This window comes from Phyllobates terribilis, unplaced genomic scaffold (assembly GCF_046119375.1).
Source record: "Phyllobates terribilis strain yellow unplaced genomic scaffold, ASM4611937v1 Scaffold_2__4_contigs__length_985480577, whole genome shotgun sequence".
In the NCBI taxonomy this organism is placed as follows: domain Eukaryota; kingdom Metazoa; phylum Chordata; class Amphibia; order Anura; family Dendrobatidae; genus Phyllobates; species Phyllobates terribilis.
In genome coordinates this window covers 697,308,984-697,333,023 of record NW_027362762.1, presented here as the reverse complement: position 1 = coordinate 697,333,023, position 24,040 = coordinate 697,308,984, and positions in this window count along the sequence as shown.

Below are 24,040 nucleotides of genomic sequence, written 5' to 3'. Positions count from 1 at the left end.
CCCCACACCGAGGATTGCGGGCCCTATGTCAGTCAGAGTTGCCCCTCAGTGTACAGCTCCTGCGCATCATCCTCCTCCCCCTCCTCATGTTCAGCCTCCATCTCAGATATCGCCACATCAGTTACAAGCTGGAAGCACTGCAGTACAGTACTGCCTCCGCCAAGCGGCAACAGGCTGTGCTGAAACTCCTAAGCTTACGTGAGAAACCTCACACTGCTTGTGAGTTGTGAACAGCTTTGAAAGAGCAGGCAGATCTGTGGCGGAGACCGCTGAACCTACATCCAGGCATGGTCGTGTGTGACAATGGCCGTAACCTGGTGGCGGCTCTGAGGCGAGGCGAGATCACACACGTACCATGCCTGGCTCATGTGCTTAACCTCGTGGTTCAGCGGTTTCTTAAATCGTACCCTGAGTTGCCAGATCTGCTCGTCAAAGTACGCTGCCTGTCAGCTCATTTTCGCAAGTCGGCTACAGCTTCCGCCGCCCTTGCTGTGTTGCAGCAGCGTTTGCAGCTTCCATCACACCGACTGGTGTGTGATGTCCCCACACGTTGGAACTCAACCCTCCACATGTTGCAAAGGATTTGTGAGCAGAAGAGAGCAGTTGTGGAGTACCAGCTGCAACAAGGCTGTCGATATTCAGGTCAGACTCCACACATAAGACCTCAGGAGTGGATCTGGATGTCTGACATCTGTACCATCTTGTCAAACTTTGAGGAGTCCACCCAGATGGTGAGTGGCGATGACGCCATCATTAGCGTCAGCATTCCACTTGTCTGTCTTTTGCAACGCTCTCTGCAGAGAATTAAATAGGAGGCATTGCAGCCAGAGTATGATGAGATGGATCAAGAAGCCGTAGCGGTCGATTACACACAGCCCAGCCTCATCTCATCAGAACGTGCATTGGGGGACAATGATGGAGAGGAGGAGGAAGAACAGGAGCTTGTATCATGCGCTGTAGATGGTAGTACCTGTACAACTGTCATACCGTCGATTCAGCGTGGGTGGCCTGAGGACAGGGGGGAGGAGGAAGAGGAGGAGGAGATCATGGTCAGTCATCATCTTGGTGAGGACACGGAAGTCTTGCCCGTTACCAGTCTGGCACGCATGGCTGACTTTATGTTACGCTGCCTTAACCTTTACCCTCGCGTTGTCAAAATGTTGGGTGACAGTCGTTAATGGTTGGTGACACTTTTAGACCCCCGCTACAAGGAGAACTTTCACTCTCTTATTCCTGAGGTGGAGAGGTCTACAAAAATGGGGCAGTACCAGAAGGCCCTTGCTGCAGAACTGTTAAAAAAATTCCCATCTGAACACGCTAGCGGCAGAGGTCACAGTTCGTTGACCAACCAAGGCGTACAAGCGAGAGAGAGGCAACTCCAATCCAGCAGAGGCAGGGGAACACTGTCAACGTTCTGGGACAGTTTTCGGAGACCCGCCCAGCTTACAGGCCCTGAGGCGCGGGGTACTCTCACAAGGAGTGGAAAGTTTCAAAAGATGGTGAGGGAGTACCTTGCCGTCCGTACCAGCGTCCTCCGTGATTCCTCTGTGCCTTTTAATTATTGGGTATCCAAGCTGGACACTTGGAATGAACTCGCTCTGTACGCCTTGGAGGTCCTGGCCTGCCCTGCCGCTAGCGTGTTATCGGAGCGTGTTTTTAGTGCCGCTGGGGGAATTATAACTGATAAGCGCACTCGCCTGTCAACTGACAATGCTAACAAGCTGACCCTTATCAAAATGAACAAGGGCTGGATTGGGCCAGACTTAACATCACCACCAAATGACAGCAGAGTAACATAAAGTCAAATCCACTGTGTTATTTCGGGAGGTGTATTCACATGCACCGCTTCACAACCACACATGGGTATATGCTTCCTCATTTCGGCTGTTTTATGTTCTTCTCCTTATCCTCAGCCTCCACCACCACTATACCACCAGGGTGACCGTGGTCCGTGTTGCCCTTATTGAAAGTTCCTGCGTCCTTATTTTTGTCAGCTTTTGCTTGGAAGGCATAAGCAAAGACTGTGGGAGACCCACTCCCCAATAAAGGAAATAATATTTTTAAGATGCTGTACTGTATGGCTCTTGTAAGGGGCATTAAAAGCGTCTTGTTAAGCTACTGCAGCCTCCACCACTTTTCCGAGGGACATTAAAAGCATCTTGTTAAGCTACTGTGACCTCCACCACTTTTCCAAGGGGCATTAAAAGCGTCTTGTTAAGCTACTGGGACCTCCATCACTTTTCCGAGGGGCATTAAAAGCGTCTTGTTAAGCTACTGTGACCTCCACCACTTTTCCGAGGGGCATTTAAAGCATCTTGTTAAGCTACTGGGACCTCCACCACTTTTCCGAGGGGCATTAAAAGCGTCTTGTTAAGCTACTGGGACCTCCACCACTTTTCCGAGGGGCATTAAAAGCATCTTGTTAAGATACTGTGACCTCCACCACTTTTCCGAGGGGCATTAAAAGCGTCTTGTTAAGCTACTGGGACCTCCACCACTTTTCCGAGGGGCATTAAAAGCGTCTTGTTAAACCACTCTGAACTCCACAGCACTTCTAAGGGGCATTGAAATGTTGTTTTTAATTAACTCTAACCTCCACAACTCTTCGAACGGGCATTGCATTTCCTCCTAATTTTTGGCAGCTTTTGCTTGGAAGGCATAAGCAAAGACTATGGGAGACATACTCCCCAATAATGCGAATAATGTTTTTAATATGCTGTACTGTATGGCTCTTGTAAGGGGCATTAAAACCGTCTTGTTAAGATACTGTGACCTCCACGTCTCTTCAAAGGGGCATTAAAAGCATCTTCTTAAGCCACTTTGAACTCCACAGCTCTTCCAAGGGGCATTGAAATGTTGTTTTTAATTACCTCTAACCTCCACGACTCTTCCAAAGGGCACTGCATTTCCTCCTAATTTTAGTCAGCTTTTGCTTTTCAATGCAAAGGCGAAAACTAAGGGAGACCCACTCCCAAATAACGGGTAGAAGGTTTTTAGTACGCTGCAATCCACGTCTGTTTCAAGGGGCATTGCAGTTCCTCATAATTTTTGGAAAGCCTTCCATTCACTGCTTAGGCCAACAGTGTACAGGAGACCCAGTTCCTATAAATGTAAAAAACGGTTTAGTTAGGGCCCTCTGACCTCCATGTCATTTCCAAGGGGCATTGGAGTGCCTCAAAATTTTTGGTAGGCATTGCTCTCACTGCATGCCCTATAGTGTTGAGCCACCCCCGTAGTGTTCGAGTTCGGTTCGGTTCGTCGAACACCCGTGTGTTCGCCGAACTGTTCGTCTAACTGTTCGTCGAACACCTTCGAACACCGTTAAAACCAATGGCAGGAAAACAAAAACACATAGAAACACATAGAAAACACCTTCAAAGGTGTCCAAAAGCTGACAAACTGCTCAGAAGACATAACTAACACATAGAAAAGTGACAAGTACATATAGTCATGCGAAAATAAAAGAGGTGGAGGAGTAAAAGGAGGGGGAGACACAGATATAGGCATGTCATGCCCTTCTAAAATCCAAAAAGTGAGAAGCCGACACGGCCAGTCCGCTCCTGCCCGTGCCACCTCCGTGTCGCCGGGTTTGTGCCAGAGCCACGGTGAACCCTGACGGCCAGCCCCCCTCTCCCAATACTGGTGCCTGTCCGCTGGTGGGTCGAGCGAGCCCCCCTGTGGTGGAGGCAGCTCTAAGCTTTTTAATTTAAATTGTCTCTCTAATTTGAATGAATACACTTTAAATCCATTTACAAGGATCTATTGGAGGGCAAGTCTCATGCCAGCAGCCGCGGTAATTCCAGCTCCAGTAGCGTCCACTAAAGCTGCTGCAGTTAAAAAGCTTTTATAAGGATCGAGCTCGGCTGTCCACCGCAAGGCATCCTACTGCCAGTCCCAGCCCCTATGCCTTGGGGTGCCTCCTGATGCTCTTCACTAAGTATCCCATGGTCCCAAAGCATTTCCTTTGAAAAAATTAAGTGTCTAAACTACAGGTGGTGTAGCTTGCTTAACAGCCGGGATAATCCGCTGACTAGCAGACACTGCTACTAGGCACAAAGTATTTCCTGGGCTAGATGCAGTTAAAAATTTGTAATTAGATACTCTCGTTGGATGCTGAGAAAGCATTCCATAGAGTCTCCTGGCACGCCATATATGATTCTCTTAAAAAGCTTGGGGTAGGGGTCTAGGGGACCCTTTTATAGCCAAAATCACGGCCCTGTATCGCAATACATCACCTAGGCTGAAGATAAATGGAACTGTAGCACCCTGAGGGCTCGGTTGCTACAGACGTATTGCACCTCACCCAGAGGTGTGATATCTCACTCTCAGGTAAGGATGGAGTGTGGATCAGGACCCGACACATGCATGCATTACACCACATTGCCGTGGGGCAGGGTGACCAATATGCCCCTGAGATGGGCACGACAGTCCCTGTCCCTGGCTGGAGTGGGGGGAGGGAACACTGAGGAAGGGGAACCCTGTAGTGCAGGAGCAGGGAGGAAGCAGTTCCTGGGTGCATTGAGAAGGGAGTATAAAAGGTGGGCACCATCTTAGTTCAGTGCAGAGAAGTCTGAGCAGAAGTGGCAGGGAGCAGGGGCTCTGCATGAGCTCTGCTCCGGAGGCGGGCCTAGTAAGAGAGGCCCAGGCCTGGAAGAGGGAGAAGGAAGGAAGAGGAGCGGAGAAGGCTCCAGGAACGAGGAATGAAGGGATCCCAGGGGTGCGGACGGGCGAGTCGCCACCGCACGCCCGAATCCACCTGCGTGGAGGGGTCAGGCCAAAGGGGGAGACCGGTCCCCGAACTAGTGGAGGCAGGAAATGACCCTCAGCTAGAAACCGGAGGCTCTGACATTTTATGTGGCGCAGCCCCTCGCTACACCCGCTAGGAAGGCACCACATAGGGTCAGGGAAACTGGCGCCAAGTTTACCAAGAGGAGGCCCGAGGCAGCCGGACAGAAGTGTTGGTAAGAAAGGCCAGACAAAGGACACACAAAGGGGGTCCTGTGAAGTGCTCCAAAGTTATCTGGGAGTTGTCTGAGCCCCTCACCTGGTGAGCACAGTATGACGTGGGCAGCCGTTACCTGCAGACGTGGTCTGGATAATAAGAACTGTGAGTAAAGGCCCTGAACTGCATCACTGACTCCGTGTCGTTACTGCTGCTGCCCTGCACCATCACCCCCATCCTCCGCATACACTGCCCTGAGGCTATACTCCTCCCGTGGGGAGTTATGCTACGCTCTGCTGCACCCACAACACCAGCCTCAGCGGTCTGCCCTGTAGCGGCGGTTCACTCTGACCGCAATCCACGGGTGGCGTAGTCGGACATTTAAACATCAAAACCACATAAATAGTTCCGCCACTGGTTTGACCGCCCTGAGCCACGGAACCGGGTCGCCGCCACGAAGACTACAACCACCAGCATCCACCAAAAAGGGTCCGGCTCCGGGTGTCCCAAGGCCCAGGGGGTGCGTCAGAACATTTTCATCACCTTTCACAATCACCAATGGGACAAGGCAGGGATGTCCTCTGTCCCCTCTCTTATACATCCTAGTGACGGAGCACCTGCTCTCATCAATTCGCCATAACCCCAATATTAGGTGGATTGAGGTGGGAGGCACCGAGTACAAGTGCTCTCTATTTGCTGATGATGTCCTAGTATATATCACTCAATCACATATATCCATCCATGCTGTTATGGCTGAAATAGATCACTTTGTTACATGGTAAAATTTTAAAATCAATGCAGCGAAGTCTGAGGCCCTGGATGTCTCCCTCCCCAAATCCATATAGGATCCCATCCAGTCCAACTTTCCCTTTGCCTGGCCCTCACAGGGTATCAAATACTTAGGAATTCCTATTCATAGAGACCTCTCCCATCTATGTTATCTTAATTTTGGGCCCTTTATTGAACAACTCCATACAGACCACGGTTGGCAAGTTAGAACTGTAAGATTCACTACGTGAACCACTGGTGTTTTGTGGAAAAGCACATGTACACTGCGTTCCAAATTATTATGCAAAAAGTGTTTAGGAGTGATAAGGGAAGAATTTGTTTGTTTGTCAGTTAAACTCATTGATGGTGATGTGTGTCAGGGCTCTTTATATCACTGTAAGCAATTGCAGACACCTGTGCTAATTAGTTTGGCAGGTGTGTCCAATGAAAGGCAAGACTACTTAAGAAGGCTCTCTCACATTATTAAGCAGCCTACATTTTCTGCCAAAATGGGAAAGAAAAAGGATGTGTCGGCTGCTGAGAAGCAACAAATTGTGGAGTGTTTAGGTCAAGGCATGACTACAATCAACATTGTGCGATGATCAGGATGAAGTGTCTTGGCAATCAAGAAGTATGTAGCTGATTCACAGTACACACGTGTGCGTGCTGATAAGGGCAAATTGAGGACTCTTTCCTACAGGCAATTACGTCAGGTTGAAAGAGCAGCGGCAAAAAAGCCTTGTCATAGCAGCAGACAAGTTTTTGAAGCTGCTTGTGCCTCCAACGTCCCCCGAACAACAAGATGCAGGGTCCTTCAGAGGTTTGCAGCTGTGCATGCGCCATCCTGTCGACCTCCTCTATCCACTTCACACAAGCAGAAACGGCTCCAGTGGGCCAAACATTACATGAAGACTGATTTCAAAACTGTTTTGTTCACGGATGAGTGCCGTGCAGCGCTCGATGGTCCAGATGGATGGAGTGGAGGATGGCTGGTTGATGGACACCCCACGCAAACACGGCTACAGCGCCAACAAGGAGGAGGTGGAGTAATGTTTTGGGCTGGAATCATGGGGAGAGAGATTGTCGGCCCCTTTAGGATCCCTGAAGGCGCTAAAGATGAACTCCATAATGTATGTGGATTTTCTCAAACAGCACTTCCTGCCATGGTTCAAGAAGAAGAACCGTGTATTTCACAGCAAGATCATTTTTCTGCATGATAATGCACCATCTCATGCTGCACATAAAACATCTGCATCTCTGGCTGATATGGGCATAAAAGGGGACAAACTTATGGTGTGACCCCCATGCTCCCCTGACCTCTACCCCATTCAGAACCTTTGGAGCATCATTAAAAGGAGTGTCTATGATGGCGGGAGGCAGTTCACATCTAAGCAACAGCTCTGGGAGGGTATTCTGTCCTCATGCAAAACAATTGAAGCAGAAACCATCCAAAACCTGACAAATTCAATGGACGAGAGAGTTCAGAAGCTCCTTTCGAACAAGGGGTCCTATGTGAAAATGTAACATCACCTAGAATAAAATTTTGAGTTGAAAACTGTTTGATTTCAGTTTCTAACAACCTGCTAATGCTTATAATTTCAAAAATGACCATTTTTTTGGTCTTTATTAAAATGAAAAGGTTGATCGAAAAGTTTGGGGGATCTAAGAGTGTGGCAACCCAGTAGTCATGATTACTTCGAATTCTGACAATATGAGGGTCATGCTGCAGGTAGTGCAGCAAGAAGGCACTTATGTGCCTTGCGCATCTCGGAGCCCCAAAATTATTTTCCGGGCTAGATGCAGCTAAAAATTATTTTTAATTTTAAATCTGGTGAAGCTTTAGTATAGATGGCCTAATAGGATCAGTGCTGCACACTGCTACAAAGCCCAAATTATTTTCCAGTCAAGATACAGATAAACATGATTAGTAATTTGAAAGCTTAAAACGGTTGGTAGGGTGATTTTAACCTATCATCAAGCTTTTACTCTGCCCAGGATGACACAGGGGTAGAAAAGTCGTTTCGGATCCATGATTTGTTCATCTTTATGAACGTGAGTCTGTCTACATTATCAGTGGAGAGCCGCGTGCGCTTATCTGTCAGCACACCACCAGCAGCGCTGAACACACGTTCAGACAGAACGCTGGCTGCGGGGCATGACAAGATCTCCAAGGCGTAAGTGGCTAGCTCCGGCCATTTATCCAGATTGGAAGCCCAAAAAGAGCAAGGGTCCAGTGACACAGTCGTGGCTTCAATGTTTACTTGGAGATACTCCTGTACCATCGTCTCTAGGCGTTGACTATGTGTCAGACTTCTTGTCTCCTGTGGCCTTGCAAAGGATGGGCTAAAAAAGTGGTGAAATGATTCCGCAAAATTGATGTTACCAGCAGATACTGTGGTTCTGTTACGGTTTGAGTGCTGAACACTTGACGGTCCCACGGTTGGCAAGTTGGAACTGTGAGATTCACTACGTGCACCACTGGTATTTTGTGGAAAAGCACATGTAAGATTCTGCAACAGTCTCTGCTGATACTCCTGCATGCGTGCATCCCTTTCTATGGCAGGAATAATTTCTGCAAATTTACTTTTGTACCGGGGATCTAACAGTGTGGCAACCCAGTAGTCAGGATTATTTCTAATTCTCACAATTCGAGGGTCATGTTGCAGGTAGTGCAGCAAGAAGGCACTCATGTGTGTTGCGCATCCAGGAGCACCAAGTCCCTGTTGTGTTGGTGGCGAGGTAACAATCATGCTTCCTTCCTCTGTCCTCTCCCCCCAACCTCGCACAACAGAAATGTGATCAAGGTCTCCCTCATCTGATGAGTCTTCCATCAGTTCGTCCTCCACTTCTTCCTGGGCTCCTGCACCTTCCTCACTAGTTTGGCTGCTACCATGCGCCCTGGTAAAATCATCTCCCCCACCCTCACATGCCTGCCGCCTTGGTGCTGCCGACCGTCTGGACCTTGCAGATGTTAGCCCTTCCGCATACAACTCCTCCTCCTCTACTTCCTCCACCTCCTCTTGTGCCACCACCTGACTCCGAATTCTGTTTAACATGTGCTCCAGCATGTAAATCACCGGAATAGTCATGCTGATAATGGCATCGTCAGCACTAAACATCTTCGTCGCCATTTCAAAACTGTGCAGAAGGGTGCATAGGTCCCTGATCTGAGACCACTCCTCCAGCGTGATTTGCCCCACCTCTGAATCTCGTTGGCCCAGGCTATACGTCAGAACGTATTGCACCAGGGCTTGTCGGTGCTGCCACAGTCGCTGCAACATGTGCAGAGTTGAATTCCACCGGGTAGGCACATCGCATTTTAGCCGGTGAAGTGGCAGGCCCAACGACTTCTGTAGAGATGTAAGTCGCTGAGCTGCGGGATGCGAACGGCGGAAGTGAGCACACAGCGACCGTGCCCTCTGCAGAAGGCCATCTAGTCTGGGATAGTGGGCTAAAAATTGCTGGACAACCAGGTTCAACACGTGAGCCATACAAGGCACGTGTGTGACATTGCCCCGGCGAAGGGCCGCACCCAGGTTTGCAGCATTGTCGCACACGGCCTTCCCTGGTTTCAGGTCCAGTGGATACAACCATTCATGAAATTGGTTCTCCAGAGCTGACCACAACTCCTCAGCTGTGTGACTCACATTTCCCAGACATTTCAAAGTAAAAACCGCCTGATGACGTTGAGCCCTACTGCCAGCATAGTAAGGAGGTGTGCAGGATCCCTTCTGCGCAGTTAGAAAGCTTGTGGCATGACCAGACAGGCTTTGGGTGCAGGTGGAAGACCGAGAGGAGGTTGAGGAGGCAGAAGCAGTGGAGGAACTTTGACATAAAGAGGATTGACGCACAACTCGTGGGGACGGCAAGACTTGGACAGCAGCCCCTTGTCCTGCTGTCACCATAGTTACCCAGTGCCCAGTCAGCGACATGTAACGCCCCTGTCCATGCCTACTCGTCCAAGTGTCTGTGGTGAAATGCACCCTGTCACACACAGAGTTTCTCAAAGAAGCGGTGATGTTATGTGCGACATGCTGGTGGAGCGCAGGCACACCTTTCTTTGAGAAGTAGTGCCGACTGGGCATCTGGTACTGGGGCACTGCGACGGACATAAGGTCTCGAAAATCCTCTGTGTCCACCAGGCGGAAAGGCAGCATTTCTGTAGCCAAGAGCTTGCAGATGGTGAAATTCAACCTCTTAGCTTTCTCATGGCTAGGAGGAAATGGTCTTTTACTTGTCCACATCTGAGGGACCGAGGGCTGGCTATTGTGCTTAGACGGGGTTGATAAGGGTGTCCCCGGCAAACTGCCGGTCTGTGAGGAAGATGCAGGCGGACATGTTAGGTTGCCTTGATCCAAAGGTGGTGCTATCGATGTCGGACAGCGCTCAACACCAGCTGGTGTTACCACCTCCAAAGAAAATGATGACCTGCCAATCACGCTGGCTGTTGCGGGTAAAGAGGTGGCAGGTCTGCGCCCCAAAACAGGTGTGACTGCTGTCCCCCCAGTCACAGAGGATGAGGAGGCCGCGGATGCACAAGATATGGCAGACGGTGGTTGGCCCGGCCGGCTAGGCCGCATTGTAGCACACTGAGCTTCCCACTGCAACTTATGCTTCATGTCCATGTGCCGGTTCATGCATGAAGTACTCAAACTATGTATTTTTTGGCCTCTACTTAGCTTTTGCTGACAAATGTTACAGATAACACGAGTTGGGTCATCTTTATCGATCTGAAAAAATGCCCAGGCTATGCAAGGCTTAGCACCCATGCGACCTGAAGAGCCACCACGACTTGTGGTGAGAGGCAGAGTTGTGTTTGAGGATGCAGTTGTTGACGTGCTTCCAGTACTACGTCTCTGTCCAGGAAGGCGCAACCTGACCTCGTCGTCACTAGCATCTTCCTCCACCTCCTCTGCTGACCTCATCTCTTGGCTGACTGTGGGTTGACAGTAAGTGGGATCTCCGACCTCATCATCATCACCCTGTGCGTTATCACACCCGTCGTCCTCAGAGCCAACCTGTTCCTGCCCTGACAAAAAACTAAAGTTGTCGCTCCAATCAGGTATTTGAGTCTTATCATCGTCTTCCTCATTGTCTCCACCAACAGGAGTTACAGTTTGGGAATGAGGGTCTCCATTATGGTCAGAACCTTCTGCGTCTGGTCCTGGATCCGACTCATAAAGATTCTGGGCATCAGTGCAGATCATTTCCTCGTCTGGATTCACAGAAGCGCTGGAGTCGACCTCTGATTCCCAGGCTATAGTATGAGTAAACAGCTCTGCAGACTCAACCATCTGTTCTACCTCATACTCAGACGGGCAGCTGGAGATTTGGGAGCTGTGAGGAAGCAAGTGCGATTTGGGTGACACCTTTGAGGACTGGAGTATTTGTGATGTTGAAGTTGATGTGGAGGAGAGCTCACTTAAAGGAGCACTTGATATCCGTTGAAGCACCTGCTGTTTTTGTGCCTCATCTGGAATTTGTAGCGATTGGCGTGGCCGTAAGAAAGGGATCTTATCACATTGTCCGCTAAAAGAAGTAGACATTTTAGTTTGGCTGGAAGATGGTCTTTCTTCTGCAGATGTTACTGTTGCTTTAACACCTACCCCACGGACACTACCTTTTTTCCCCTTCCCAACACGCCTATTCCCCTTTCCACCAGCAGCAGGCCTTTTTCCACTCATTTTGGTGGTTAACTAATTCACAACTCTGGAGTTGTTAGCACAAAAAAACAATGGATGGTAACCGAGCAGAGCTGAGTGGCCAAACTGTGGTATTAGGCCAAAACTATTGGCTGGGTTAGATGCAGAAAAAAATTATTTTGAATTTGCAACCTGATGGAGGTCAGTATAGATGGATTAATAGAACAAGACCCACACACAGCTAGAAGCCCAATATTTTTTCAGAGGTAGATGCAGGAAAAAAATATATTCAGTTTGCAACCTGATGGACGTCAGTATAGATGGACTAATACAACAAGTCCCACACACAGCTAGAAGCCCAAATATTTTTTCAGAGGTACTGTAGATGCAGATAAAAATTAGTTTTAATTTGCAACCTGATGGAGGTCAGTATAGATGGACTAATAGAGAAAGTCCGACACACTACTAGAAGGCCAAATATTTTTTTAGAGCTAGATGCAGAAAAAAATTATATTCAGTTTGCAACCTGATGGAGGTCAGTATAGATGGATTAATAGAACAAGACCCACACACAGCTAGAAGCCCAATATTTTTTCAGAGGTAGATGCAGGAAAAAAATATATTCAGTTTGCAACCTGATGGAGGTCAGTATAGATGGACTAATACAACAAGTCCCACACACAGCTAGAAGCCCAAATATTTTTTCAGAGGTACTGTAGATGCAGATAAAAATTAGTTTTAATTTGCAACCTGATGGAGGTCAGTATAGATGGACTAATAGAGAAAGTCTGACACACTACTAGAAGGCCAAATATTTTTTCAGAGCTAGATGCAGAAAAAAATTATATTCAGTTTGCAACCTGATGGAGGTCAGTATAGATGGATTAATAGAACAAGACCCACACACAGCTAGAAGCCCAATATTTTTTCAGAGGTAGATGCAGGAAAAAAATATATTCAGTTTACAACCTGATGGAGGTCAGTATAGATGGACTAATACAACAAGTCCCACACACAGCTAGAAGCCCAAATATTTTTTCAGAGGTACTGTAGATGCAGATAAAAATTAGTTTTAATTTGCAACCTGATGGAGGTCAGTATAGATGGACTAATAGAGAAAGTCCGACACACTACTAGAAGGCCAAATATTTTTTCAGAGCTAGATGCAGAAAAAAATTATATTCAGTTTGCAACCTGATGGAGGTCAGTATAGATGGATTAATAGAACAAGACCCACACACAGCTAGAAGCCCAATATTTTTTCAGAGGTAGATGCAGAAAAAAATATATTCAGTTTGCAACCTGATGGAGGTCAGTATAGATGGACTAATACAACAAGTCCCACACACAGCTAGAAGCCCAAATATTTTTTCAGAGGTACTGTAGATGCAGATAAAAATTTGTTTTAATTTGCAACCTGATGGAGGTCAGTATAGATGGACTAATAGAATGATGCTATGCCCAAAAGATTTTACTTCACTAGGTGCAGTAAAAAAATTGGTATTCTATACACAGGTGTTATATCTTGCAGCACAGATAGGCTACTCCACTGACTAACACACTCTGCAATAGGCCAAAAAGGATTAGCTTTGTTAGATTCAGCCAAATGCTGTGAAAAAAACTTGCACAGCACTGGCACAGACCTGCCTGGCAAAAACTGATAGGAACTGATGTAACCTAGTCCTGAAAAGGACTCCAATTACAATTAGTCTTTACTCCCACAACCTATCTATTTAAGAGCACAGACCTCCCTGATAAAAGTCGTAGGAAATGCTGTAACCTAGTCCTTAAAAGGACTGCAATCACAACTATTCCCTACTCCCAAGCTATCTGTATATTTGTGCGAAAATATGCTTGAAATTAACAAGGTATAGCGCACACAGCAACAGCGGTGCCGTCTAACACGCAGCTGCAGCAGTGAGAAAATGGTGGCGACGGGGAAAATGGCTTGGTCTTATAGGGCAAGGACATGTGACATACACTGCCAATGACACATGCCCTTGCTTGTGTGAAAAAAAGCACTTCGCTCCGTGTGTGCGCTGCTGATAGGCTGACAGATTGCACCTCCCCACTGCAAATGCGGGAAAGAGAAAAAAAAATGGAGATCTTCATTGTTCCTGCAGAGATCCATCCCCTGCCCCTCCCCCCACCCCGCTGTACACTCAAACTGCATATTAACATTAATTTTCATCATTACTGAGAAAAAATCCAGTTATGATTTTGGTGCACGAACAGTTATCGAACATAACCTCGAACAGCCGAATTTTTCTCAAATTGTTCGTGTTCGCCGAACGGCTCGAACACCGCCCAAAACAGCTCGAATTTGAGATTGGCGAACAGTTCGAGTAGAACAACGCTCATCTCTAATGCCCTATAACTGTGTAGCCGAACCGCTCCTTTTGTTACAGAAACATATCCTACAAGACATATGTTGTTGACTGGCCTGATATTGATGTGAATGGTCCCTGTTCCTCCTGCTCTTTCTCCTTTGCCACTGCCTCATCCATCATTTATCACCTAAAGCTTTGTTTTAAGTCATAGAACTGGGATAGCAGCAGGAAAACATCCAGCAATCCTCGGAGGAGGTAGGATATGCGCCAAAACGATGACCACCTCAGGCCTAGCCGCTACTACATACATGTGCTTGCATTCCAAGAAAACAAAGCAGATGCTAACTTCTATCATTATCATCATGCTCCTCACCTTGGCACTCTCAACTCCCCTTATGGAGAAGCCAGGGCCCACCGGAGGAGTCTGGTTCTCTGGTGGGCTCGTCCAATGCTGCCCTAAAGCAGGCCGGGCTAAGAAAAGTGTGAGTGGGGAAGTTCCAAGGAGAAATAGGGGCGGCTGGAGACCGTTTATGGACACCCAGCTGCCCCCAGGCGGCTGGGGACCGTGTGTGGACACCCGGCCGCGGGGCAGCTGGGGACCGAGTTTGGACACCCGGCCGCCCCCTGGCGGCTGGGGACCGAGCGTGGACACCCAGCTGTCCCCAGGCGGCTGGGGACCGTGTGTGGACACCCGCTGCGGGGCGGCTGGGGACCGAGTTTGGACACCCGGCCGCCCCCTGGCGGCTGGGGACCGAGCGTGGACACCCGGCCGCCGGGCGGCTGGGGACCGAGTATGGACACCTGGCCACCCCCTGGCGGCTGGGGACCGAGTGTGGACACCCGGCCGCCGGGCGGCTGGGGACTGAGTATGGATTGCAGGCCGCCAACGCAGCCATGACGTGGTGGCCAGATTCCGCCTCCACATGCCTAAAAGGCCCAATTTCAAGTGCAATCAAGCAGTATGGTATTGCAGCCTGGGGTTGGGTGGGTGGTTGGCTGCATATTTGCGCTTGCATTTCTCTGGTCTCCCATAGACTAACATTGGGCTCGTTGCTCGGGTTGAGCACCCGAGTATCACGGCGAGCTCGGCCCGAGCTTCGAGCACCCGAGCATTTTAGTGTTCGCTCAACTCTAGTCATTATCTAACTGTACTGTGAAGCATCATCTTTTCAGTTTTAGTGCATTTGACTTTATCACATTGTTAATAGTTTATAAATTCTAATAGAAGCCATAACAGTTTCACTACCACATTTGACAGATTATATGGTAAACATTAGATCATAAGTAGAGATGAGCGGTGTTCGACTAGAACTGTTCGCCAATCTCAAATTCAAGCTCTTTTGGGCGGTGTTCGAGCCGTTCGACGAACGCGAATGATTTGCAAAAAATTTGGCTGTTCGAGGTTATGTTCGATAACTGTTCGTGCACCAAAAGCGTGTCCTGCATGTCTGGCGCTATTTAGAGTACCAATCATGCAGGGATTGTCTGCCACTCACTCTAATGCCACAGCCATGGTGGTTGTGTCAGTGACGTGCATGAGGTGAGCTGAGTTCATTGGACATGAGCTCGGCTCATCTGGATGCCGTCACAGCAAGACACTGAGGAGTGCAAGCATGCCTGCGCTTCTCAGTGTCTGCGGCATGGCAAGCTGGATGGCAGCTTTCGGCTGCGATCCAGCCTGTCATGTGAATGTAGCAGAGCTGGAGCCATCGTGGGAACCATGGAAAAGTAAGGATGATGTTGGTTTATTATTTTACTTTTATTGCAGAAGACATTGGCTTCAGCTGGAATGGGCGTGATGGTAAGTATGGTTTAATTTAGAACAATAAAGAATTTTGTGTTTATTTAAATTAAAGGACTTTATTCTGGGTATTTGTCTTTTTTTTTAACTTTGACTATGGGGTTAGTAAAGGGGGTGTCTTATAGACGCCTCTTCATTACTAACCTGGGCTTGATGTCAGCTGGCATTATAAGCTGACATCAACCCCAGCCCTATTACCCCACTTCCACCGCTACAGGGCAGTGGGAAGAGCGAGGCTAAGTGTCAGAATTGGCGCATCCTATGGATGTGCCATTTCTGGGGCGGCTGACGGCTGGTGTTTCTAGCCTGGGAGGGGGCCAATATTCATGGCACCCTTCCTGGGCTATTATTATCAGCCCCCAGCTGTCTGCCTAGCCTTTGTTAGCTATTAAAATAGGGGGGGACCCCACGTCATTTTTTTGGGGGTCCCCCATTTTAATAGTTAGTAAAGGCTAGGTATTCAGCTGGGGGCTGATATTAGTAGCCTGGGAAGCTCTATGGGTATTACCCCCTTCCCAGGCTTCAAACATCTGCCCCAGCAGTCTGCTTAACCTCCGCTAGAGACTAAAATTATGGGGAACCCCACGCCAATTTTTTTTTTAATAAATCCTTTATTTTAACACTAAATGACAAGTACAGTAATCAACACTATCACTGTACTTCTTATATATCTGACTGACATGTTTCTATGTATCTAATCTATGTGTGATGCTCTATTCTTTCTATTCTAAATTGTCGGGTACCGATGCTGAATTGCCGGCCGGCTTTTTTAAAGAGACGGTGCATGAAAACACTATTATTTTTTTTAATAAATCCTTTAACACTAAATGACAAGTACATTAAGCAACACTGTCACTGTACTTCTTATATATGTGACTGACATGTTTTTATCTATCTAATCTATTTGTGATGCTCTATTCTTTCTGTTCTAAATTGTCGGGTACCGGTGTATGCCGCTGCTGAATTGCCGGCCAGCTATTTTAAAGAGAGTGTCTTCTGAGCAGTTTGTAAGCTTTTGGACACCTTTGAAGGTGTTTTCTATGTGTTTTCTATGTGTTTCTATGTGTTTTTGTTTGCCTGCCATTGGTTTTAACGGTGTTCGACGGTGTTCTAAGGTGTTCGACGAACAGTTCCACGAGCATCCCGGTGTTCGATGAACCGAACCGAACCCGAACACTACGGGGGTGGCTCAACACTAATCATAAGCCCTTCTTTTTTTTATTTCTTCACAGATCTTGTTCAAACTCTGCATTTTTGCCACATTTTTTCCATGGAAAAAATGCTTGTTTTGCCTTACTAGCTAAGTAAATAAGATTTCTGTTATCTCATGCACATGCTGATTTCTTATCCTTGCAAATTTAAACCATCAAAGCATTTTTTTCAAATCTACAGTATTTTGATTAGAGCACGAGTACCTGGCCCAAGTTTGCAACCCCTTGCCACGTTACACTATACCCTTGCTATTGTTTTCATCATCTCAGTACATAAACCCTCTGAACTTACTTTCATTATGACGTTTCTTGATTGTGGACTGTGAGTATTACTACTTCCCTGAGAGTTCCCAGCTAAATCAATGCTACCATTCAAACAATTTAGCAATCAATTACTTTATTTATCTTTCATGCTCTTTCTGGCCTTTTGGTTTTGCAGAGCTTGTGAGGGCATTCCTTGTCTTAAGAAGTATACCAAATTGCCTATTAAGAGACTGCTACTATTTACTTTATTTTTTGCCTAATGATGACCTCCATTACTTGCATTAACATGTCTTTGGTTTGCATAGTGAGAGTTCCAATGAACAGTTACAGTATGTGATGCAAATTCAACACTTGTAATGAGCTATACCATTTAATTTATCATAAAAGCCGCACATGACTATGAACTAGTTTATATGTCTCTTGTCTAATTACTTTTGAGTCTGAGAAAATGGAAAAACTATAATACCTGTAATTTCTAAACAGTTAAATGTATTGCTCCCTATATTTGTTTGAGTGTTCTCTAAGTCAAAACATCCTACTGTACCTCTTTGACTACTGTCATCTCTGCTTGGCTTTTCCCAAGACACACAATATTTGCTTGTTCTTAAGAACTTAATATATGATTATAAAAATCTTGTTTTATTGTAGATAACACAGTTTAAACAAAGTGGGAATTACACATAGAAAATGACAAATAATAAAAACGAATCAATTTCCGCAAACAGAAGTATACTGTCTGTATAATTTAAAGATGTAAAAAATGTTTGATTTAACTTCAACAAATGGAGGTGTTGAAATCCCCTTGGGAGTTATGTGTGGTTTGACTTCTTGAATACATACATTTAAAGAGTTGCACTCTTAGTTTGTAGACTTACAAATACCTTTTAGAACACTCTTAAACATAATTAAAGGTTTCGACATTCCATCTTTTCTGAAGTTATTCATTTGTACTGAATATATTGCTGAGACAAGCATTACACATTGGCAATCTGCATTGTTCTGTGCTAGCTGTGAATTTCCCATCGGTCTCCAATAAAATTACTGAGTTTTTTTACATATTTAACAGAACCTGACTAATAGACACATTTTAAAAAAAGTGATTTATGAAATTATGAATGAGTTTTATCTTGCCCTCTTCTCAACTGAGCAAGATTTTGCTGGATTACTAAAATGAGACTTTGCTAATTTTGGCAAAATTGGCATGTCTATTACATGTACAACAGATTTACTAAACTTTCTTACATTTCTGAGCAAGAACTATGTTTACAATTTTGCTGTTACTTACCTTTAATTAGTCGTGTGGGGTCCAATGGACCTCAAGCATTGTTTTTTTCATCATATTTTCACAAGTATGGAATGCAGGTGATGGTTCTTTTCAGTAGCTTCCTAGCTAGGGCTCCCCTCCCTCCTCAGTGCATTGCAAGATGCGGCATCGACTACACATGCCACAGCGAAGTGCTCACAGCTCTTACCTCAAAATTGCCGAAGTGAATTCTTCAAAGTTTTGTTTCAATAAAGATCTTACTCTTGTTTTATATGTAACACAAAAATTAAAGGTAGTTACATTACTGTCTATTATGCATCATGATAAAGTTACAGTATATGTAAAAGTGATCAGAAGAATGCAGAAATAATAGACTTTTACAATAAAACCAAGGGTGGCATTGATACACACGACAAACTTCAGAACTTATAACGCTGCTCGGTGCACTAAGAGATATCCTATGGTCATATTTTTTCATCTCTTCAATGTATCAACAATAGTGTTGAGCCACCCCCGTAGTGTTCGGGTTCGGTTCGGTTCATCGAACAACGGGATGTTCGAGGAACTGTTCGTCGAACTGTTCGTCGAACACCTTAGAACACTGTCGAACACCGTTAAAACCAATGGCAGGCAAACAAAAACACATAGAAACACATAGAAAACACCTTCAAAGGTGTCCAAAAGCTGACAAACTGCTCAGAAGACGCTTTCTTTAAAAAAGACGGCCGGCAATTCAGCAGCGGCATACACCGGTACCCGACAATTTAGACAAGAAGGAATAGAGCCTCACACATAGATTAGATAGATAGAAACATGTCAGTCACATATATATGAAGTACAGTGACAGTGTTGCTTACTGTACTTGTCATTTAGTGTAAAGGATTTATTAAAAAATATAATAGTGTTTTCATGCACTGTCTCTTTAAAAAAGCCGGCTGGCAATTCAGCATCTGTACCCGACAATTTATAACAGACAGAATAGAGCTTCACACATAGATTAGATAGATAGAAACATGTCAGTCACATATATATGAAGTACAGTGACAATGTTGCTTACTGTACTTGTCATTTAGTGTAAAGGATTTATTAAAAAAAATAATAGTGTTTTCATGCACCGTCTCTTTAAAAAAGCCGGCCGGCAATTCAGCATCTGTACCCGACAATTTATAACAGACAGAATAGAGCTTCACACATAGATTAGATAGATAGAAACATGTCAGTCACATATATATGAAGTACAGTGATAGTGTTGGTTACTGTACTTGTCATTTAGTATTAAAATAAAGGATTTATTATTAAAAAAAATTGGCGTGGGGTTCCCCTTAATTTTAGTCTCTAGCGGAGGTTAAGCAGACAGCTGGGGCAGATGTTTGAAGCCTGGGAAGGGGGTAATACCCACGGAGCTTCCCAGGCTACTAATATGAGCCCCCAGCTGAATACATAGCCTTTACTAGCTATTAAAATGGGGGACCCCCCCAAAAAATGACGTGGGGTCCTCCCTAATTTAATAGCTAGCAAAGGCTAGGCAGACAGCTGGGGGCTGATATTAATAGCCCAGGAAGGGAGCCATGAATATTGGCCCCCGCCCAGGCTAGAAACACCAGCCGTCAGCCGCCCCAGAAATGGCGCATTCATAGGATGCGCCAATTCTGGCACTTAGCCTCGCTCTTCCACGCTGCCCTGTAGCGGTGGCAGGGGGTAATAGGGCTGGGGTTGATGTCAGCTTATAATGCCAGCTGACATCAAGCCCAGGTTAGTAATGGAGAGGCGTCTATAAGACACCCCCATTACTAACCCCATAGTCAAAGTTAAAAGAAAACACAAACACCCAGAATAAAGTCCATTAATTGAAATAAAGACACAATCCTTTATTGTTCTAAATTAAACCATACTTACCATCACGCCCATTCCAGCTGAAGCCAACGATCTCCTGCAATAAAAGAAAAATAATAAAGCAACCTCATCCTTACCTTTCCATGGTTCCCACGACAGCTTCAGCTCTGCTACATCGAGATGACAGGCTGGACCGCAGCAGAACGCTGCCATCCAGCCTGTCATCCCGCAGACACTGAGAAGCGCAGGCATGCTTGCGCTCTGCAGTGTCTGGCTGTGACGGCATAAAGATGAGACGAGTTCATGTCCAATGAACTCGGCGCACCTCATGCACGTCACTGACAGCGTGGGAAAATTCTCACGCTGAAGCGCTGAGTGCAGGAGAATTCTCCCACGCTGTCAGTGACGTGCATAAGGTGAGCTCATGTCCAATGAACTCAGCTCACCTCCTGCACGTCACTGACAGCGTGGGAGAATTCTCCTGCACTCAGCGCTTCAGTGTGAGAATTCTCCCACGCTGAAGCGCTGAGTGCAGGAGAATTTTCCCACGCTGTCAGTGACGTGCATGAGGTGAGCAGAGTTCATTGGACATTAACTCGGCTCATCTGGATGCCCTCACAGAGAGACACTGTGGAGCGCAAGCAAGCCTGCGCTTCTCAGTGTCTGAGGGATGACAGGCTGGATGGCAGCGTTCTGCTGCGGTCCAGCCTGTCATCTCGATGTAGCAGAGCTTGAAGCTGTCATGGGAACCATGGAAAGGTAAGGATGATGTTGCTTTATTATTTTTCTTTTATTTCAGGAGATTGTTGGCTTCAGCTGGAATGGGCGTGACGGTAAGTATGGTTTAATTTAGAACAATAAAGAATTGTGTGTTTATTTCAATTAAAGGACTTTTTTCTGGGTGTTGTGTTTTTTTAAATACTTTACTAGAAATTCATGGTGGTCATGTCTAATATTGGCGTGACCCCATGAATTTTGGGCTTAGGGCCAGCTGATAATGCCAAGCTGGCCCTAACCCCTTTATTACCCAGTGAGCCACCGCATCAGGGCCCTGGATGAGTTGGGTACAGCGCCAGAAGATGGCGCTTCTATGAACGCGCCATTTTCCGGGGTGGCTGCGGACTGCAATTTGCAGCGGGGGTGGCCCAGAAAGCTTGGGCCTCCCTGCGCTGCGGATTCCAGCCCCCAGCTGCCTAGTTGTACCTGGCTGGACACAAAAACAGGGCGAAGCCCCACGTCAATTTTCTTTAAATTATTTCATGAAATAATTAAGAAAAAAGGGCTTCCCTATATTGTTGTGTCCGGCCAGGTACAAATAGGCAGCTGGTGGTTGGGGGCAGCCTGTTCCTGCCTGCTGCACCTGACTGGACACAAATATAGTGCGAAGCCCCACGTCAATTTTTTTTAAATTATTTCATGAATTTCCTGAAATAATTTAAAAAAATTGAAGTGGGGCTTCGCACTATATTTGTGTCCAGCCAGGTACAGCAGGCAGGAATGGGCTGCCCCCAACCACCAGCTGCCTATTTGTACCTGGCCGGACACAACAATATAGGGAAGGCCTTTTTTTCTTAATTATTTCATGAATTTCATGAAATAATTAAAAAAAAAATACGTGGGGCTTCGCCCTATTTTTGTGTCCGGCCAGGTACAACTAGGCAGCTGGGGGCTGGAATCTGCAGCGCAGGGAGGCACAAGCTTTCTGGCCCCCCCCCCGCTGCAAATTGCAGTCCGCAGCCACCCCGGAAAATGGCGCGTTCATAGAAGCGCCATCTTCTGGCGCTGTACCCAACTCATCCAGGGCCCTGGTGCGGTGGCTCACTGGGTAATAAAGGGGTTAGGGCCAGCTTGGTATTATCAGCTGGCCCCAAGCCCAAAATTCATGGGGTCACGCCAGTATTAGACATGACCGCCATGAATTTCTAGTAAAGTATTTAAAAAAAACACAACACCCAGAATAAAGTCCTTTAATTGAAATAAACACACAATTCTTTATTGTTCTAAATTAAACCATACTTACCATCACGCCCATTCCGGCTGAAGCCAACGATCTCCTGCAATAAAAGAAAAATAATAAACCAACCTCATCCTTACCTTTCCATGGTTCCCACGACAGCTTCAGCTCTGCTACATCAAGATGACAGGCTGGACCGCAGCAGAACGCTGCCATCCAGCCTGTCATCCCGCAGACACTGAGAAGAGCAGGCATGCTTGCGCTCCTCAGTGTCTCGCTGTGACGGCATCCAGATGAGCCGAGGTCATGTCCAATGAACTCGGCTCACCTCATGCACGTCACTGACAGCGTGGGAGAATTCTCACGCTGAAGCGCTCAGTGCAGGAGAATTCTCCCACGCTGTCAGTGACGTGCATGAGGTGAGCTCATGTCCAATGAACTCAGCTCACCTCATGCACCTCACTGACAGCGTGGGAAAATTCTCCTGCACTCAGCGCTTCAGCGTGAGAATTCTCCCACGCTGTAAGTGACGTGCATGAGGTGAGCCGAGTTCATTGGACATGACCTCGGCTCATCTTTATGCCGTCACAGAGAGACAATGTGGAGCGCAAGCAAGCCTGCTCTTCTCAGTGTCTGCGGGATGACAGGCTGGATGGCGGCGTTCTGCTGCGGTCCAGCCTGTCATCTCGATGTAGCAGAGCTGAAGCTGTCGTGGGAACCATGGAAAGGTAAAGATGAGGTTGCTTTATTATTTTATTTTTATTACAGGAGATCGTTGGCTTCAGCTGGAATGGGCGTGACGGTAAGTATGGTTTAATTTAGAACAATAAAGAATTGTGTCTTTATTTCAATTAAAGGACTTTATTCTGGGTGTTTGTGTTTTTTTTAACTTTGACTATGGGGTTAGTAATGGGGGTGTCTTATAGACGCCTCTCCATTACTAACCTGGGCTTGATGTCAGCTGGCATTATAAGCTGACATCAACCCCAGCCCTATTACCCCCTGCCACCGCTACAGGGCAGCGTGGAAGAGCGAGGCTAAGTGCCAGAATTGGCGCATCCTATGAATGCGCCATTTCTGGGGTGGCTGACGGCTGGTGTTTCTAGCCTGGGAGGGGGCCAATATTCATGGCTCCCTTCCTGGGCTATTAATATCAGCCCCCAGCTGTCTGCCTAGCCTTTGCTAGCTATTAAATTAGGGGGGACCCCACGTCATTTTTTTTGGGGGGGTCCCCCATTTTAATAGCTAGTAAAGGCTATGTATTCAGCTGGGGGCTGATATTAGTAGCCTGGGAAGCTCCGTGGGTATTACCCCCTTCCCAGGCTTCAAACATCTGCCCCAGCTGTCTGCTTAACCTCCGCTAGAGACTAAAATTAAGGGGAACCCCACGCCAATTTTTTTAATAATAAATCCTTTATTTTAATACTAAATGACAAGTACAGTAACCAACACTATCACTGTACTTCATATATATGTGACTGACATGTTTCTATCTATCTAATCTATGTGTGAAGCTCTATTCTGTCTGTTATAAATTGTCGGGTACAGATGCTGAATTGCCGGCCGGCTTTCTTAAAGAGACGGTGCATGAAAACACTATTATTTTTTTTAATAAATCCTTTACACTAAATGACAAGTACAGTAAGCAACACTGTCACTGTACTTCATATATATGTGACTGACATGTTTCTATCTATCTAATCTATGTGTGATTCTCTATTCCTTCTATTCTAAATTGTCGGGTACCGCTGCTGAATTGCCGGCCGGCTTTCTTAAAGAGACGGTGCATGAAAACACTATTATTTTTTTTGATAAATCCTTTACGCTAAATGACAAGTACAGTAAGCAGCACTTTCACTGTACTTCGTATATATGTGGCTGACATGTTTATATCTATCTAATCTATGTGTGAAGCTCTATTCTTTCGGTTCTAAATTGTCGGGTACCGGTGTATGCCACTGCTGAATTGCCGGCTTTTCATGTTTCACTGTTGGCACTGTTCCCATCGATTTGGGTAATCACTGTAATGCC